We start from the raw sequence: 5,523 nt of genomic DNA on the forward strand, positions 1-5,523 counted from the left end.
CCAAATGTTTTAATTTCGCTGTTTTCTGATCAGGACAATACATGGAATTGATTGCTATTATATTAATTGCTGTTGTGAGCAAAAGACAGGCACGAATCAACACAGCAAATGAAAAGATAGGCTAATTCTCAGAAACAACTTTAGATTCTATCAGACTGGTTCAGTATTTCAACAGAATACTGTAGTACTAAACTGACTTATTTATACTGTGCCATGCTGTTGGAGAAATCGATGTTTCTCTTCTCGATGCTCCAGTGTTATTAGAAGTGAAATGCTTCACATTCTTTTCACATTTTTGGAGAGCTGCTCCAGGTCCGTAGTGTGCTCCCTTAATATAAACAACCTAAAGCTCTCTGTATTTAGCCTACATCTCTATCCGTTCAACCTGAATAAAACTTGTTTTAGTTATGAAAATTGATTGTGTTATCTGTGGTCCTCTGGTACACTGGGAAATAACAAAGGATGGTTGCAGGTGCCTTTCAATTTTGCCTGACCTGCATCCTTGTAAATGTTAGCATTTTTTTTTTAATTTAAACCAAAAAATAGTTTTCAGTCACGTGTAGAGCGTTCAAAAATGTATTGATTAATCGATAAGTAATTGATTATCAAATGATTCGACAACTATTTTAGTAATCAGGAAATCGTTTGGAGCCATTTTGTAAAGTAAAATTGTCCATATCCTCTGATTTCAGCATATCAACAGCAATTATTCACTGAATCCTGTCATCATTCATAAAAGAAGACTTATCATCTTCTGTGTTTAATCAAAATAAGACATTTGCAAACATCTATTTTTACTTTAGAAAACAATGAGCAAATCAGGAACATAGTACAGTCTTCCCTCGGTATAACGCGGTTCACTTTTCGCGGTCTCGCTGTATCGCAGATTTTTTTTTTAAGTGCAATTTTGCATTTTTTTTACAGTAATATTCCCATTTTATAAAATTTATGAAGGTTTGAACATTGTCAATGTTTGAACAAGAGAGAAATGTGAGAACATGTAAATGCCTCAATGAGAAAAGTGTATAAATTGTGCAGTCGGGGATTTTAGAGCCTTAAAACATTTATAAGAGTTGTAAAACATAAAGCTAACTACTTCGCGGATTTCATTTATTGCGGGTATTTTTTGGAACCTAACCCCAGCGGAAAACGAGTTAACACTGTACATCAATCCCCCCTTTTTTTTCTTCTTCTTTTTTTTTGTTACAAAACAATCATTGGTTAAGTCCTGCGATTGGCTGGCAACCAGTCCAGGGTGCCCCCCCCCCCCCCCCCCCTACTGCCCAGACCCAGCTGAGATAGGCGCCAGCACCCCCCACGACCCTTGTGAGGAATGAGCGGTCAAGAAAATTGATGGATGGATGGATCACTGGTTAATAAACAGTAATTGGGGGAAATGCTTTTGTCACTTTAATGCAAAATTAAAATGAATATGATTAATCGATTCAAACAATATTCACTTGTGACAGAACTAGTCGCGCGATCAGTATTTGTCTACCATATTGGCGGTTGAGATTGGGAGCATGTAATGCTGCATCTCGTGAAAGTGAGAAGCCGGAGATTTCCTACATCCGACCAGGAAATGTGCATTGGAATGCCGCTCAAACGAGGGAGGTCATACTTGCGAAGTCGAAGAAAAAATACGTAGCCAACACCAACTTTACTGAGTTGCTTCAATCCCATACTTGACAATGACGGCGACCACCATGAAGGCACAGACCATGAATAGACCAACAATTATAAAAATGAGTCAAATGATGACGACAACTAACCAGCTGGCACATGTTTGCCAGGGGTTTCAAACTCAATTTGTGGAATTACAGTCTGGGTGTGTATCCGCTGCATCAATTATTCAACCAAAAAGGGGGTTAAAAATTGTATCATCAGAGTGACTTAGGCCTATAACCTTGGGAAATTGAATAATGTATCTAAACAGTACAGGTACTTACATCTCTGTATTTGTAGCATGGGAACAGTAAGGCGTAGCCATGGGCGCAGATGGTACTGGGGATGGCGGGGGACATGTCCCCCTCAGTTTCACAAAGACTGATCCGTCCCATCCACTTTCGAAGGGTTTGTTTCACAGTGTGCACCTGCGAGCACATGTTTTTCTGCCTTCATCATACACATACACAGCACGGTTTTTCCCCGCTGTGGTCGATATTCTCCCAGGCTATAGGAGGAAGTGACTACGTTTACATACAGGCAATAGCCCTTTTAAGTCCTGAATATTGGCAATATTCCGGTTTTAAAAGGCCATGCAAATACGCGCAATAACTGGAATATGGTCTTATTCGGGTTTTAAAAAGCGCACACGTTTGTGTGCACCTACAATTCCTCTCTGTAACCCAGAAATCCCCTTGCTCAACACACTCATAATACAAGCAGGATCAAATCTAAATAAAAATCAACACTTTAGTGAGATTAATTAACTAAATAATGCCATTTTATTTGCTGTTTCCTTGCTTATAGCGTATGTCTATTTCATGCCTTGAATCGCATTTGATAGCTAAGAACTTCCATACCAAAGAGGACATTTGCATCATGACTTGAGGTCAAAGGCCTTTTGGGGGGCTCAAATCTGAATATGGTACAGGGAGTGATTGAGTTTCGCTGGCGATGTAACCCGAATTTAAACCTTAGTCAGATTTCACTGTTAAAGTCGATATTTACATCAAAATACGCTGTACAGTAATTTAAAACAAATATATTTGCGCCACCCGGAACTTAAACATGGAAGTGTGACGTGCCTGACGGCAAGCTGCTCGATGGATGCCTGTTGGTGGCGGTAACAACACAACTTTAAATAACTTTAAAATGGTGTGATTACTGTGGGAAATTAATGACAAAGAAGGTACTACGGATGAGGCACAGGCGTCGTATAGTCGAAATGTAGTTTTTGGACGACGCAACTCCCTGTATTTTGTTTACTTCGACTACCTTTAATACTTACATTTGTTTGATGATCCTAAACATTAATGTGGGGAAGCTACACCAAAAAAAAGACAATTTGAGCAACTACTTTTTCAGAGCACTTTATACAAGTACATTCACGATGATTGTCAGGTGTCCAGTCCAGGGTGTACCCCGTCTCTCGCCTAAAGTCAGCTGGGATACGATCCAGCACACCCACGACCCTAGTAAGCTGTACAGAGAATGGATAGAAGGATAATAGAGTGGTACCTCTACTTACGAAATTAATTGGTTCTGAAAGAAAGTTCTTAAGTAGAAAATTTTGTAAGTAGAGACGCATTTTCCATGTAAATGCCCTAATCCGTTCCAAGCCTCCCAAAATTCAGACCTAAATGATTTATAAAGCATAAAAATGCATCAAAATATGTACCAAATACATGTTAAAATTAGATTATTGCACAATAAATGAGAGTTGTGCATAATATAAAAAAACAAAGAATAGAGTAAAGAATAAAAATTATGGTGATTTACCTTTTTAACTGCTGTCCTCTTTGTTTTTTGCCCTCTTTGGTTCATGTTCTCTCTGTGTTTTTGCCTGGTATTTTGTAAGAACTGATCCAATGATGTTCGTTTTTTTAACAATCTTGTTTTTTTTTGTTTTTTGTTTTAATTTTTATTTATCGCTCACTCGCTCAATCACTCGCTCACTCACTCACTCACTCACTCACTCACTCACTCACTCACTCACTCACTCACTCACTCACTCACTCACTCACTCACTCACTCACTCACGCTTGACAGTGTAAGCCACACATCATCTCCCGAAGGCAAGTGACGGTTCCACTCCTCCACCTGGAGCCCTTGTTTTTTTTTTTTTTTTTTTTTTTTTAACAAGCCTTCGAAAATGTCCATCATCATAGTGAGTGATCGCCCAAATGGTGAACACTTTTTCTGGGTGATTGTTTTCAATAAATTCCGAAACTTGATGGAAATTTCAGTTACGGCGAGGCATCTTTTTTCAAAAAGAAAAAAAAATCTTTTTTTTTTAAATTTCGTCGCAATTAAAAACTTACTGTGCAACGTAGCCTTCATCAATCACCAATTGTTTGAATTTTTGCATGAATTCGTCGGCCGTTAGTTAATACATTTACGTAAAACTATCTAAACACCTCATGGCCGGAGGGGCGAATAACGAGGACGCTACATAGACACATTGTATTCTGTATTATGGTCACATACAGTACAGGTCCCTCTTATGCCAGGGATGCCAGGAAGATGCCAGTAATAGCCAATGGCAGAGCAGCTGTAAGTATTTTGCGTTCAGGACACTCTGGGAGCTGTGAGTAGCAGCCCATACGGTAGTTTTACCTTTCGTATCCTGAAACATCTTTCGTAACAAGAGGCAATATTTTCCTGTTGAGGAGTTTCGTAACTTGAAAATTTCGTATGAAGGGACGTTTGTAAGTAGAGGTTGCCACTGTAGCTGTAAATGTTCATCTTTTGAAAATTAGGTACTGTATTTACAAGTGTCATGTCAAAGAAGGAAGTCAAAGAAACATATCTCTACTAAAACTAAAAAAAAAAAAAAAAACATCTTCAAACTTTGCATTTGGATCACACATAGTTGAAATACAAGAGAAAGGGTGGAGGTTGAATGGCTCCTTTAATCTGCTATTCTTAACATGCTTCACATGCACACACACCTACACACACACAGGGCCTCACAGGCACAGCTGTGGATGCCCAGGGGCAGAGAGTAGGCCTGTGACATTTTAAATCAATCGGTGGATGACCTAAAAAGCTGTTCTTGTAGTGCAGATACAACCACAGTTCCTAAGCCTCCAGAGCTCCCCAAAATGGACCCACTTACTGGAACTAAGCAGACTTGAAAGTTTATTCTGGTGCTGGGCAATAGAAGTATTTTTAGAAGCTGCTGAGGTCAGGATATTATGATGTATCATTCCAGAGGTTTTGCTTGAACGCTTGCTGCAAGTATAATTAAACTGTTTTTACCGGTTCTCACAATGTATGACACACAGCCCCAATAAACCATAGCAAGTACACAATTTACTATGACTCTTCCGGGTCTAACATATTTCTAGACACTTACTATGGAAATGAATGTACCAAAGAATGTGAGTGAGTGTTTGTGGAGCAATACAAGCGCGTTATATTCCAAATTAAAATATACAGAAAAGTGGAACTATTGAGGCTAAAGCAGACAGGTTAAACAACAACGGTGTCGCTCTCTCTCAGCATGGAACGCAAAATAATCCCCATTTTTCATAAAGGTACCTGTAAAATGATTAGGTGTTGATTTTTCCTGGTCCTTTCTTTTATAAATGAATGAAATAAATGAAATGGGGAATGCCCTGCGATTGGCTGGCAACCAGTCCAGGGTGTCCCCCGCCTACTGCCCAGAGCCAGCTGAGATAGGCGCCAGCACCCCCCGCGACCCTTGTGAGGAATAAGCGGTCAAGAAAATGGATGGATGGATGGATGAAATGGGGGAAAAAAAGTGTAACAGAACAGTTATTTACTCTGAGGTTGCCGTGGGCAAACACAAAATACTACGTCTAGCCATCCATCTATTATCTACCACTTTATCCG

This window comes from Festucalex cinctus, chromosome 6 (assembly GCF_051991245.1).
Source record: "Festucalex cinctus isolate MCC-2025b chromosome 6, RoL_Fcin_1.0, whole genome shotgun sequence".
In the NCBI taxonomy this organism is placed as follows: Eukaryota; Metazoa; Chordata; class Actinopteri; order Syngnathiformes; family Syngnathidae; genus Festucalex; species Festucalex cinctus.